Raw genomic sequence first — 16,209 nt, forward strand, 5'->3', positions numbered from 1 at the left:
TAACAGGATGAAACACAGGTCTACAATTGGCAGACAAGGACAAAGCATTGTCATCCAAACAGGAAGTGCCGGAACAAGGACCTCAATGGCAGGATCACCAGGGATTATTTTGATGAAAGCAGTTTAACACATTATACCTTTAGCGATTGTAGTCTGCACTAGGGATCGACCGATTATCGGCAAAGCTGATAAATCGAGGTCTGATATGCACTTTTCCCGATATATCGGAATCGCCCATCAAGGTGACCGATATTGCCGATATTTCGGGAAAGTGCTCTACCGGAGTGATGCCTGCAGCTAGAGGCATCACCCTGGTACTGGCGTCCATAGCCGACGGTCGGCTGTCTTGTAATGACAACCGATATGGCTGAGAAGCCGCTCGGCTGTCATTACAAGGAGCGGGAGGGGGCCTTCTTCGGCTCGCCCGGGTCGCCTGGGTCTCCCGTCCCACCGACACATAAAAAAAAAAAAAGTTTTGCATAAATTGTTAGCATAACATTATAAGATTCAAAAGTGAATAATAGTGAAGCGCTTTCCTTCTCTTACCTACTACCGGTAACAAAGGCACAAATTGCCTAACAGCAAAAAAAAAATCCTATTGACAAAAAGAGTTGGGCGAACGGTTTGGCCCGAGCATGAGATCCAGCACTGGGTGTGAAGTCTTGGCATACACTGTGTGAAAGCTGGTTTGAGGAAAGGCACCCCCCCCCTCCACAAAGCCAGCGGAAGAAATAAACATTCAGAGCTGTGCTGTGAATCAACCAGCTCTCTGCTAATCTATCTCTATGCACCAACCCTGACACAAATGTCCAGCTACTTTTATCTCCTGTGTCGGAGAACTTGTCAGAAGTTAAACTGATAACAGAGAAACGGAGCAGCAGAAAGACGCGGAACTTAGGGCTTTGGAGAGAGATAATGGAACATGAAGGAAGGGGTTTGGGACTTTATATGAGACTCATGGCCAACAGAGTCTCCATCCCTAAATGCATACATAAAAGGAACAATAAAAACTTGGGACTTTATATGAGGTGTGACCAGCTACTAATGTAGGGGTAAAATTAAGTAGAAGAAAAAGAACCAATATAAAATAAATGGTAAATTTATTGGTAGAGCCAGTATTGCTAAATATGTAGCCCCAAAATATGGGAGTAGCCATGAATGATATAATTGCAAATATATAAGACCATAACAATGGTACGAGGTAATACAATATTGTCATAATAGTAACATAAATAAAATACAAAAATAGAAAATAATATATACAGTCATAAGACAGTTGATCGCATGTAGAAACTTGTAAAAAATGGCCTGTAGGAGACTCAACGCGTGTCGTGAACAAATTTCACTTCGTCAGGAGTAGGCATAGTTTAAGTATCTAGAAAGAATGTACATAGATAAGCAACAGTATATGTCCAAAAATCACAAGGTCTCAAACCAATCAGAGTGTAACTTACAGTATGATATAAAGTATATCGTTATTAAAGGTAACAGGTCATTTGAGGGTATGTCCAGCCAGGGAACTGAGGGAGCGAGGCCTGCGTGTGTCGAGCAGGCATGATGAATCAACAATTGTGCAAAACGGCTCTCCGAAATGGGATCTCAAAACCTTTCACTCCTAGAAGAATATATATATATATATATATATATATATATATATATATATATATATATATAAGGGTAGCAAAAACTGCATAGGTAAATATGATAGATATGGATAAAAATTATATAGGGGTGAAATATGGGTGAGATCACGAATAAGCCCAGACCCAAATGAAAGACATAATACTGAGTGTGTCATAGGACCCCTAATAATGAGTGAATAGACCAAAAGTAATAATTAAACACTACAGATATAAGTGCCCAGGTTAAATTTCATGAATGGGGTTTACATCGCCTTTAAGGAATTTTTCATTTTTATTGTTATTTCTTATTTTTATGGTTTCACTTTAAGCATCAGTAAATCAATCCTCATTTAAAAATTATGTTTTTTGCAAACTTTGTGTTCATTAATACATGGCCCCCAGGGCAGTAACCGGATCCCCATACCCTTTGTATGCCCAATTACTTGCACATAAACCTTTAAAATGGGCACTTTCAATTTTTCCAGTTTGTGTACTATAGGCTTCAATGGGGTTTGTTATTCGGTTCAGAACATTTGCGATGTTTGAAAAGTTCTGCAGCGAACTGAACAGGGGTTCGTTCGGCTCATCTCTATTGACAAATATCTAATGACAAATAGTGCAGTAAATAGTCCCAAGAAATTACACGTGAGTCACACCAAAACTTGTATAAATAATAGCCACCATGAAAATAGTGAATTAGCACTCTTGTGAGGATTTTTATACATGCCACCTACTGAAGGTGCAGCTATGGCTCTGCAGTTAACCTTCTCCTTTCAGGGACTTTCAAGTCAAAGCATACCGCAATTTTTATTATTAAACATTTTATAACCAGATTCACGCACGTGTATAAACAAGTCACAGTCCACAACGGTTACTGGCTGGGGAGAATCCACAGTGTCGTCAAAGGCCCATCGAGCATGATGACGTCAGTGCAACTACGCCCAACTGACACATTACATCCCTCAAAGATTTGAAAAACTGCAGGATAAGATCTGTAAAAACTGTTGTCTTAAAGTGATATTAAAGCTTCATTTAAAAAAAACAAAAAGCAAACATGTTATACTTATCTGCTCTGTGCAGTGGTTTTGTACAGAGCAGCTCCTATACTCTTCTTTTTGGGTCCCCTGTCTGTGCTCCTGTCTTCTCTCCCTCTCAAGCAGTGCCCCCAGAGAAAGCCGCTTGCCCTGGGGCACCGATGCATGCACCTGCTCTTTTTCTTCATTGGCTCACTGGCTGTGATTGACAGCAGTGGGAGCCAACGGGCTCCCGCTGCTGTCTCAGCCAACAAGGAGGGAGAGTCCCCATACAGCCAAGGCTATCCTAAATATTGCTGGATTGTAGGGGGCTCAGGTAAGAATTGGGGGGGGGGGGCTACTGCACAAAGAAGGTTTTTTACCTTCATGCATACAATGCATGAAGGTAAAAAACCTTTAGCCTTTAGAACCACTTTAAAGCTATTTGGGTGGCGTATATAGAAATCCTCACAAGAGTGCTGATTCACTTTATTTATGGTGGCTATTATTTATGTACAGAAATGTTGGTGTGATTCATGTAATTTATTGGGACTATTAACTGGAATGTTTTAAACATATTTCTTGAGAGGACATTTATTCACAATATATGTTTGTAATACAATATTGTGTAGCACCCCTAGCTGTGTTGCTAGAGGGCTAGTGTTTTGTACTGAGTAAGTGTTTTTCTGGGTCGGGATTAAGTGACTTAGGGAGGGCTGGTATGATTCACAGGAAGCATCTCTGAAACCCCGCCCCCCTATTTCTAGAAACTAGCAGAAGATTCCAGGAGGATGGGCGTGGAGGGGTGGAGGAGCTGCCTGGAGTATTCTGAGGGCCCTGACCAATCCCCAACAGATGGGATTGGCAGGCCCCCTCAAATACTCAGGGTCAGCTCAGCTGGGGCAGTGTGAGTTTGGGTGGAAGATGGAGATGAAGTGTTAGGCTGTCAGGGCCTTTGAGAGTAGCTCCCTAGTCTGGGGGGGGGAGGTGAACTCAGGCCTGGGCTCGAGGGGTAAGGGACCCCTCTTCATGATACACAGGGGGATCCTGACCAGGAGGCACGGGAGCAGGGAGAGGACAGCAGGAGAACACTGCCTGACAAATCTCCAGGGAGGAAGACAGCAAGAGGGCTGGTGAATGTTACAGTCAGAGGGCTGAGAGGCATGCCTGAAGGGACTGGGTGCAAGCAATCTGGGGTGGATGTAGAGTCAGTCTAAGAGGACTGTGGAGAAGTAGCCAGGAGGGCTAGTGAAAGGGGCAGCTGGAGCCTGGCGGGCTGGCAGTGCCTGAAGAGGTGGTACTAGGAGCAATAGCCACAGGAAGAGGGCAGCTAGCACCAAAGACCTCTATTTCTGCTACACCACTAAAGGGGCCTACGGTTCCTGCCTGCAAAGGGTATTCACAAGGATGTAACTAAAATTGTATTGGATCAAACAGTCAGTGCTAGCTGGTCCTGGGAGTTGTACCTGTAACTTTTTTACAGGATGTCTCCAACTTACAAGCCGACTTCAATTCAAATGAGGTTTAATGTTGATAAATGTAAAGTTATGCACTTGGGGGCTAAGAATATGCATGCATCATACATACTAGGTGGAGTAGAACTGGGGGAATCCATAGCGGAGAAGGATTTGGGTGTTATGGTAGATCCTAAGCTTAATAATAGCAGCAATGCCAAGCTGCGGTTTCCAAAGCAAGCAAAGTCCTTTCTTGAATTACCTGAGGCATGGACTCCAGAGAGAGAGATATCATTTTGCCCCTGTACAAATCATTAGTAAGACCTCATCTGGAATACGCAGTTCAGTTTTGGGCACCAGTTCTTAAAAAGGATACTGGGGAACTGGAGAAAGTGCAGAGAAGGGCAACCAAACTGATAAAAGGCATGGAGGAGCTCAGCTATGAGGAAAGATTAGAGGAACTGAATTTATTCTCTTCGCTCCCTCAGTTCCCTGGCTGGACATAGCCTCAAATTACCTGTTACCTTTAATAACGATATACTTTATATCATACTGTAAGTTACACTCTGATCGGTTTGAGACCTTGTGATTTTTGGACATATACTGTTGCTTATCTATGTACATTCTTTCTAGATACTTAAACTATGCCTACTCCTGACGAAGTGAAATTTGTTCACGAAACGCGTTGAGTCTCCTACAGGCCATTTTTTACAAGTTTCTACATGCAATCAACTGTTTTATGACTGTATATATTATTTTCTATTTTTGTATTTTATTTATGTTACTATTATGACAATATTGTATTACCTCGTACCATTGTTATGGTCTTATATATTTGCAATTATATCATTCATGGCTACTCCCATATTTTGGGGCTACATATTTAGCAATACTGGCTCTACCAATAAATTTACCATTTATTTTATATTGGTTCTTTTTCTTCTACTTAATTTTACCCCTACATTAGTAGATGGTCACACCTCATATAAAGTCCCAAGTTTTTATTGTTCCTTTTTTTTGTATGCATTTAGGGATGGAGACTCTGTTGGCCATGAGTCTCATATAAAGTCCCAAACCCCTTCCTCCATGTTCCATTATCTCTCTCCAAAGCCCTAAGTTCCGCGTCTTTCTGCTGCTCCGTTTCTCTGTTATCAGTTTAACTTCTGACAAGTTCTCCGACACAGGAGATAAAAGTAGCTGGACATTTGTGTCAGGGTTGGTGCATAGAGATAGATTAGCAGAGAGCTGGTTGATTGCTTTAAAAAGGCCTTGTGTACATAATATAAATGGGTACTAATTTTTTTAGGTAAAGTTGATCCAGGGAATATCCGATTGCCTTTCAGGGGATCAGGAAGGAATTTTTTTCCCCTGCTGTAGTAAATTGGATCATGCTTTGCTGGGTTTTTTCACCTTCCTCTGGATCAACTGTGGTATAGGATTGTGTATATGGGATTGTATGGTTGGGTTTTCTTAACTGTTTTTTTGTTTTTGTTTTTTATTGGTTGAGCCAGATGGACTTGTGTCTTTTTTTCAACCTGACTAACTATGTAACTATGTAAATATGTAGTTCTACAAACAAGTCTGTGGTGGAGGTAGAAGAGAAGTGTGTTTATACCGGATGTACTGTATATAGTTGAGTCCCTGAAGATCCCATAATAACCCTTCCCCATCCAATTTTTTTTCCCCTAAATAAAAAAAAACAAAGCTGCAAGGACTGCTTTTAGTATACTGAGTGAATGGAAAATGTATGTGCCTGGGTGTGCAGGGTGGGAGAAAACCATATTTACCAGCGGCTGCTGCGGGGGTATTGCTAGAAATGGTTTGTGTCTGTAATTTTTTTTCTTATGCTATTATTCACTTTATACCATCCTTAATTAATGACCAGGCCCTATTTTGCGATCCGGCACTGCGTTACTTTAACGGACAATTGCACGGTCGTGTGATGCTGTACCCAAATAAAATTGACGTCCTTTTTTTCCCACAAATAGAGCTTTCTTTTGGTGGTATTTAATCACCTGTGCGATTTTTATTTTTTTTTTGCGCTATAATTAAAAAAAGAGCAACAATTTTGAAAAAAAATATATATATTTTTCACATTTTGCTATATAACATTCCCAAAAAAAAAAAAAAAAAAAATTAGAAATCAAATTTTTTTTAACATTGTAGGCCAATTTGTTTGGTGCCGTAAGCAGAACTCTTTCAATAAGGAATGAATAATTAAAATAACCCATACATTAGCTTTAAATATATAAAATTATGACACTACAAACTTGCATTGGTACAAACGGCCACGGCCTTTATTAAATATTTTTAAAATACCATGTGGGATTTAAACAAAGGTATAGCTTGGCCTTAAAGCCCAAACTAACCACCACTGAAATGTAAACAAATAATACATATATATACTGTAGGCTAGCCAAAAAGCACAGCCTATACCACAAAATAATATTAAACATCCCACAACCACTAAGCCGTGACAAAAACAGAAAAACAGGGCGGGCGGGAGGGACAAAAAGTCCTGAAGCTATTGTCTGTTGCTCCCGCTGCTGAATGAATTTTAACTGTTAGATTTCCTCTTTATATAGGGGAGTCCAAACGGCTCAAGGTGAAAATTCTGTCACTTTTGGACCAACCAACAACAGGTAATAAAAAAGTAACCAGTAATATTACATTGTCATTGTCCAATCAATAATAGAGTTAAATGACCAATCATATATTCTGTCTTATCAACCAATAGACTGTCTTTAATAACATGTAATTAAATCTTCTTTTTTTTTTTTTTTTTTTATACCAACTGTCATGCTACGTCCCCACAAATGAATGACAGGTACATTTTATGACCTGTCCTTCATCTTTTTGGTGCCGTAAGCAGAACTCTTTCAATAAGGAATGAATAATTAAAATAACCCATACATTAGCTTTAAATATATAAAATTATGACACTACAAACTTGCATTGGTACAAACGGCCACGGCCTTTATTAAATATTTTTAAAATACCATGTGGGATTTAAACAAAGGTATAGCTTGGCCTTAAAGCCCAAACTAACCACCACTGAAATGTAAACAAATAATACATATATATACTGTAGGCTAGCCAAAAAGCACAGCCTATACCACAAAATAATATTAAACATCCCACACGCCAAGCCCATTAAGGGGATGGCACCACCACAAGGCCTAAGGCCAACTCAATGCAAGATTGTAGGCCTACATTAAAAATATCATTCGCCACATCTGAAAAATGAACCAAATCACTTCTATAAAAACCGCCTAATACCCCCTCCAGGTCAGAGTGTCTATAAGACAGTCCACCTACAGAGGGCATAAATTTAGCCACGGATCCATTTACACGTTTGCGATTTTTCTCCAAAAACAATTTACTCTCAGAGAACCGAAGCAAACGCGAAACCATCTCCGAAAACACAAACCTACAGGAAGGAAAAATAGAATTAAAATACACTAAATCAGACCTGACTTGCAAAATAATATCAATATTCTTGCGATTCCCTAAATCATTACCACCTGCATGTAGAATAATAATATCAGGAACGGGCCACTTCATACAAAGAGCAGAAAACATAGAACGCACATCAGTCCATAGAAGACCACGAACACCACACCAATATATTTTCACTGATGTAGAAGGAAATCCTAGATTACTGCAATAAGTACTTAAAGCAGCTCTTCTGTGGGCCCAAAAAATATAGGAATGCCCGATAATCCATACAATTTTAGCACTACCTGCAATTTCAAAATGAAAGGTTAGGTCTAACATAAGATCTGAAAGCCAATGCCGATACCTGCCAATATTTTGAATAGAGCCACTTAAAAAACCTGCAACAGAAGCAGAAGTGGCAGCCCCAATCCTAAACGAATGAGACGTGATTGGCAAATGGTCCAAATGCAAGTGGGCCAAACATTTTTTAAGAATAGCACTAAATTGAAAGACAGTAACAGGAAGACCATTTTGGTGAATGAAAAATTGACCAAAAAACAGAGGCCTAACTTTCAAATACTTTTCCACCAGCAACACAACACAAATGGTAGTATCAACCTGTTTATTCAAGGAAATCAAAAAACCTCGTCCAGATTGGTCAGTTTTACATTGCCTCAAGCAAATCCTCAAGGACCCGTCAACCAAAGATACATCTTGAAACAGCAAACCATTACTTGCTGTAGAAGACGAAGCAAATAACTCGGATACTATAAAGGCTCCAAAATAACAGACACAAAAAGCAGTCTGAAACAATAAAGATTCAAAACTTGAAAAACAAACTGAAGAGGTAGCACCACAAAGACTTTTTAAAATGGACAATGATATGGCAAACCTCTTATCAGAAACAACATGAGCCTTACGATAACCTCGCAAAACAACTTTCACAGAAAAATAACTAGCACATGATGGATAACCACTCAAACGTGCAAAAAATGAAATGCCAGCCAAAGTTTTATTTACATAAGCAAAAGAAATTTTTTTACTACATAAGTCATTCAAAAACAGCATAACAGACCCCTCATCCACAGGAAGTACAGCCCTCCCTCTCGATAACCAGAAAGAGGACCATAACCCCCACGAGGACAGATAAGACGACCAAGTAGAAGGAGCCAATGAATTCCGAATAGCCGATGCAACGTCAGTCAAACAAGGGTCCACAAGTGGCTGGGGCAAGACAGGCCAATTGGAGCAGCCTGGGGCGCCAACATCCGAAACCTGTGGAACTGCAGGCGGGATAAAGAATCAGCTATATCATTCGAAAAACCTGGGATATACTTCGCTTTTAACCAAACATTCAATCGAAGACACTGCAAAACTAAGAAACATAATAGAGAAATGACAGGTAAGGAACGAGAGGACAAACAGTTGACAGCAAATACAACTCCTTGGTTGTCAGAATGTAAAATAATCCTCTTATTCCTAAATTGCTGTCCCCACAATTCCAATGCAACAAGCACAGGAAACAACTCCAAAAGCACTATACTAGAAGTCAAACCCCTACTAATCCAATCAGGATTCCAAGAAGCAGCAGACCAATTGCCATCCCAATAAGCCCCAAAACCGTGGGCGGCAGATGCATTTGTGAATAAATTAAGAGCAGAAGCAGAACAAAAATCATCCTGCCAAACTGAAGATCCATTAAAGTCATCCAAAAACCTTAACCACATCCGCAAATCCTCAGATATAGCAGAAGAAATTCTCACAAAATGAAAAGGGGATGAAAAACCAGAAATGGCTCTATACAAACGTTTACAAAAAACCCTGCCCATAGGCAGCACTCGACAGGCAAAATTTAAAAGTCCCAGAAGAGACTGAATAGTCCTCAACTGGACTTTTTTCCTACACAAAATGAATTGCAACAAAAATTTTATCTTTGAGATCTTGGCAGCTGGGAGGCGAAATTCCATCAATACAGTGTCTATTTCAATACCCAAAAATTCAAGCCAGGTGGTAGGGAATACAGTCTTCTCAGTAGCCAAGGGGATCCCAAACTCATAACAAATCATTTTGAATCCAGTAAAGATTCTCAGACAATCCAGAGAATCAGTACCCCCAATGAACAAGAAACCATCAAGGTAATGTAAAACATTACCTGAAGACGCCCTACTGGATACTACCCATTCAACAAAACAAGAAAAGAGCTCAAAATAAGAGCAGGACAGCGAACACCCCATAGGCAAACATTTGTCGTAGAAAAACTGATCACAAAAAAAAATTCCTAAGGAGTTGAACGCAGAAGGGTGTATAGGCAAGAGTCTAAACGCAGACTTCACATCAGACTTGGCTAACAAAGCAGAGGCCCCAACACCCCTAATCTTCTTCAATGCATCTTCAAATGTGGAATAGGATACAGAACAAAGAGAAGGGTCAATGTCATCATTAAGAGACAGCCCGTCAGGGTAGGACAGGTGATGGATAAGGCGAAACTCGCCGACCTCCTTCTTTGGGATAAGCCCCAATGGGGAAATGCGGAAATCTGGAAAAGGGGGAGAAGAAAAAGGGCCAGCCATCCTACCAGCATCAATTTCTTTAAAAAGTTTTTCACGAACCAACTCTGGGAATTCACGTACAGAAGGCAAATTTTCAACGACAAAACATCCAGAACCAGAATATGGGGGCAAATAAAGACCAAATCTAAAACCCTCATACAAAATCAAAGCTTTGTCACTGTCTGGGTACTCCATGAGCCAAGGAAGCATTTTTTCCCAGCTCACCGGAGTTGCCACTCTTTTGAAAGAGCTGATCCTTAGCTGAAGGGACAGAAGGCGGATTATTCTTTTTAAAACAACGAGAAATAGGGTGATTATTTGCACAATGTGAACACTCGTGTCTAAATCTGCAATTAGAACGAGAACACATGCCTTCATTAAAAGCAAAGCACACTCCCTTTCTTAATTGCACAAAGTTGGAAGAAAGGGCAGATGATCTTGAAGGGGCAGATGATCTTTGTGGCAATAACAAATTAATCCACAACCCCACATCCTTTACTCCCCACTTTAAGGAATGATGAATAGAAAGCTTCTGTCTAAAAGATTCATCATAACTGTATCAACCAAATCCTTGAAAATGTTTGTAAGCCTCCAGGACAATGTCGAGATGTTGAAAAAATCCTGAACATAATTCAGGACGCCTTTCACCTAAAACACTCGCAAAAATACAATAGCCCTGCAGCCAATTATTAAAAGACTTTGGAATATTCCTAAGTCTATCCTCAGACTGCTTCTCACCATCCTTACCTGCAGCTCTGTAATGAGGTAATAAAGTCAAAAGATCAACAAATTCCCCCCTCCAAATCCGTTCTTTAACAGAAGAAGGTAAATGAAATCCTAAAGGTGAAATTTTGCATGGTATACTCTCCTTCATGCAAACAGTAGGTACCAAAGGTGAAGAAACAGGAACAGAGGGGGTAGATACATCATGCAAAGCAGGGCGATCTGTAGGAAGCAACGCCTCAGACCAAACTTCGGTCAGAGGGTCCGCAACAGTTGGCCCCTGGACTGGCACATTAGAAACAATAACCTTGTCAACAGGCATAGTAGAACCCACAGCAACAGGAGAAGACATTTGAGAACAAAAATCAGTCAACATAGCAAAGAAATTCCTGAGCATATGAGACTGACCTTCAGGTACTGCGTCATTAACGACCATAGTACCAGTAGAACACCCAGGCAGAGCTGTCAGACGAGGAAACTGGAACGACAGGAACCAGGATGGTAGGCCGAGCCGCTGACACTTCCGGACCGACAACCTTTTTTCCGGAATTCCTGCAGGAAGCGGCGACATCATCTCCAAAACGACCCGGTCGCTTCACCGAGCGGAGCGGGCGTCCATCTTGCCTCCTTGCGACCGTCGCCCGGAAATGACGATCCGGAACTGCGTCATCGGGGTCAAAGACCTGACGATCCGGAAATGCGTCACTGGGGTCACGGTCCCGACAGGCAGGAATTGCATCATCGGGGTCACGGGCAGCCATTCTGACTGGACGACCTCAGCCAACATGACCCGCGTCAGCAGGGAGCGCCACAGACACAGGAGAAACGTCATCAGTAACAGCCGAAGAAGATCGGCAAGGCTTCACCGGCTCGGGGATCGAAGAAAAGGACAGGCAACGCCGCATCCATTCGACACCATCGGCTTCCCCGGCCCGGTTCAAGATCTGCTGGAGAAGGGATTCCATAGCAGGTCAGTAACAACAACAAAAAGTCCTGAAGCTATTGTCTGTTGCTCCCGCTGCTGAATGAATTTTAACTGTTAGATTTCCTCTTTATATAGGGGAGTCCAAACGGCTCAAGGTGAAAATTCTGTCACTTTTGGACCAACCAACAACAGGTAATAAAAAAGTAACCAGTAATATTACATTGTCATTGTCCAATCAATAATAGAGTTAAATGACCAATCATATATTCTGTCTTATCAACCAATAGACTGTCTTTAATAACATGTAATTAAATCTTCTTTTTTTTTTTTTTTTTTTATACCAACTGTCATGCTACGTCCCCACAAATGAATGACAGGTACATTTTATGACCTGTCCTTCATCTTTTTTCTGCTACATATTTTTGGTAAAAAAATATCACAATAAGCGTATTTTGATTGGTTTGCGCAAAAGTTATTGCGTCTACTACTTACGGGAAAGATTTAGGTCATATTTTTTTTTTTTACTAGTAATGGTGGCGATCTGCGATTTTTTGTGGGACTGCGACATTGCGGCGGACAGATCGGACCCCTAACTGACATTTTTGACACTTTTGGGGGTACCAGTGACATTACTATAGTAATCAGTGCTAAAAATATGCACTGTTACTGTATTAATGACACTGGCAGGGAAGGGGTTAATACTATTAGTTGGTGTGGGGATTTATTCTAAACATCAAGTGTCTTTTTTAAAAAATAAGCCGTTCTTCAGTTTTCAGTTTTCAGAGCACCGATCACTGCTCACGTGACCCACCTCTCCTCTCCCCATCTGACAGCTGCAGCAGGCGGAGCCGAAGATTCCCCGCTGACGTGAGTCGGGAGGGGAGGGGGAGAGAGCCGGCGGGTCACCTGAGCGGCGCTCGGCGCTCTGAAAACTGTTAAAGAACGGCTTATTTTTATAAAACACAAACACAGGGGCATATAGAATTATTAAACAGACAGGATGGTATGGAACTTTAAATTAAACTTCAGCAGCAAGAGGGGAGGGGGCGGGCAATGACACAGGAGCAGACAGACAGGGAGTGAGAGAAGGGGGGGGAGAGAGGACAGAGGAGGACAGGAGGACTGCGGATGATGGAGGCATATAGACTGACCACAGTGTCAGGGCTCAGCAGCCATGGTATATCGTGGTCAGTTTACAGGGGGGAGGACATAACCTGGCAGGATCAGCCAGGTATTAGGTGATAGAAGGGGACAAATTACACAGCACAAGCACTGGGCTGTATAACATGCTTTAACCACTTAAGCCCCGGAAGATTTTACCCCCTTCCTGACCAGGGCCTATTTTGTGATTCGGGACTGTGTGAATTTAACGGACAATTGCGCGGTCGTGCGACGCTGTAACCAAATGAAATTGACGTCCTTTTTTTCCCACAAACAGAGCTTTATTTTGGTGGTATTTGATCACCTGTGCAATTTTTTGATCATGCGCTATAAACAAAAAAAGAGCGACAATTTTGCAAAAATAACAATATTTTTCAAATTTTTTTCTATGAAATTCCCCCACAAAAAAATGTAAAAATCTAAATTTTTTAACATTTCGGGCCAATTTGTTTTTTGCTACATATGTTTGGTAAAAAAAAAATTGAAAAAAGCGTATTTTGATTCGTTTGCACAAAAGTTATTGCGTTTACTAAGGGAAAGATTTTTGCCATTTTTATTGTTTTTTTTTTAACGAGTAATGGCGGCGATCTGCGATTTTTTTTGCGGGACTGCAACATTGCGGCGGACAGATCGGACCCTTGACTGACATTTTTGACATTTTTGGGGGTACCTGTGACATTACTACAGTAATCAGTGCTATAAGCAAAAAGAACAAAGAAAGGGCGCACCGACCTAGCGCATTATCCTCAATAAAAGGCTTTATTTAAGTGACATTTAAAAAATGGCTACTCACAGACGTAGATAAAAATAAAGCATATCAAGCTGGATTGCTCAAATGTCCGTGTTTAGTCCATATAATCGTCCATGACTGATGAGATGACTGACGTGTTTCGAGGCCTAGCCTCTTCCTCAGAGCCACTGTGTCATGGCTGTCTCTTTGGTTTAAATAATGATGTAGTGAGGTAGCGACCCAGTCACTACCCCCAGGTGGGAGTGTCCCTCCCCTGGGGGAGTGACTAGAGCACCACCCCACTCACTCATGTGACATCATTAGTAATATACAGTGGCATACATTGATCATGCAAGTACAATACAAATGCTAAAATATATATGTGGAATTAAAAAACATATGCATAAAAACAGTGCAACAATAAAAACAGTGCAACAATAAAAAATCAGGATAAAAACCACCATAAGCAAATACTAAAGACAGATAAAAATGCTTACTCAGTGCATTTGGAGACATTATATACGCTCCCTGGAATGACAGCAAAGGTCAGCTAATATAATCATTAATCGGTAGTCCCCCCACAATTTTTCCATTACCTTTGCCGTCTGCTGTATCTAGTCCAGGCTATATTCTTGTTTATACATGATGGTGATCTGCTCCCTCCTCTCCCAGCCGATTCCATCATACTGTGGGGGGGGGGGGAGGCCGGGGGGATTGGGAGGGAAGGGGTTAACTTTATTGGAGAGGGAGGGGTTAAGTGTGTCCCTAGGGGCGTGCTTCTAACTGTGATTGGATGTGGCTGTGTGTGTAACAGCAGAGATCAATGGTCCTACATAGCAGGACCGTATGATCTGTGCTGTTACACAGGGGAGAATGACAGGTGGCTGTGTTTACATTAGCCACCTGCCTTTCTCCCGCTGTATCTGACGATCGCGAGTGACCGGCGGACATCGGGTCCGCCGGTCACACGCGCGGGCTGCTTAGGGAACGAGCGGGGGCGGCGCTCGCCCCCTATTGGCTCACAGGCTAGTGACGTACCGGTACGTCACTTTGCCTGTGAGGGGCTGACCGCTGCCGTATATAGTCGGGCGGCGGTCAGCAAGTGGTTAAGGGAACAGGATCAATATATATTTTTTTTTAAGGCTAACAAATGCTTTAAGAGTCAGTTCACACTATGGCGACACGACTTCGGGGGCGACTAGTGAAGTCACCGTGCACCACGACTTTGGCGCGACTTGCACGGACTTTACATAATGGAAGTCAATGCAATTCGCTCCGACTTCAGTCAAAAGTAGCGCAGGAACTATTTTCTAAGTCGGAGCGACTTGAGTCGCTCCTATTAGAACGGTTCCAATTGCACTGAATTGGCCTGCGACTTGTCAGGCGGCCAAGTCGCCTGACAAGTCGCGGTAGTGTGAACCGGGACTTAGACATTTGTGCATTTGTTAACAGTATGTGGAGTGCTTCACTATTATCCACTTTGTATCAGTTATTTTTGTGTTTAAGACCCCGTTCACACTGGGGCGACGCTACTTGCCGGGACGACCTCACAGGTCGCGGTGCGCAGCTCGCACCACGACCTCGGAGCGGCCGGCACGGACTTCATAACATTGAAGTCAATGCAGGTCGCTCCGGGTCGCCCCAAAGAAGCTCTGGACCCTTTTTGTGTCGCTCCTATTAGAACGGATCCACAGCTTCTCTATGGCAGGTGACCTACGGCGACCAGTGTGAACGGGGTCTTATTTTCATATAAAACAGGAGTAGCATGGGGATATTTATTATGATAATCTTAAGTCAGATTGATGAGTAAGCAAATTAGCATAATGGTTCCCAGTTTACAAATGCTAAAAATTATAATTACATTGTATTCACTTAAATTGTCACTAAACCTACATCATAAATGCATAAATGGTGTATTACATGCTGTTCATACTCACTCAATCACTATGACATTCGTTTTCTGTATTCTGCAAAAAAACCTGGTTGATCCTGCTGCTCTTTATCTCCACCTTCTGTCCATGTCCCCTATTCAGCTGGGGATTTTGAAGCTGTGGTGGCAGCTCTGCACATGCTCAGTTTTTAGTGAGTTTCCATGCTGAGCATTTCCTCCCTATCACATCTGAGCAGCCCATGTGACTATAGAGTCACACATGTGGGCGTATACACAGTGGTAAATGACAGCCCACTCCCTCCTCTTCTATGCCCACTAACCAGTTAAACACAATGGGGGCGAGATATTACATGTAGATTAATGGTGGCTTCACCTCCCTTCTATTCCAAGACACAGGCTGGAGGGGCATGACACAGCTTGTGACTTGTAGAATGCGGCCCACACTGTGTTATTGCCAAAAAAATAATAAAGATTTAATTTAAAATCTATATTTGTATGACAATTTAAAACAGTTTATCGATATAATTTTATTTTTACTCCGAATTCCAGAGACTGTTTTTTTTTTTTTATTGTGAACATGTGACCAGCAGAAGGAGACTAGAAGCTCCTCCTGCTTATGTTTCCCCGCAGACAGGCTGGGAAAGAGCTGGGTCATGTGACAACTGTATATCAGTTAGGGAAAAGGTACTTAGATGTATTTTTT

This window comes from Pelophylax lessonae, assembly GCF_965119305.1.
Source record: "Pelophylax lessonae genome assembly, chromosome: 4".
Taxonomy (NCBI): domain Eukaryota; kingdom Metazoa; phylum Chordata; class Amphibia; order Anura; family Ranidae; genus Pelophylax; species Pelophylax lessonae.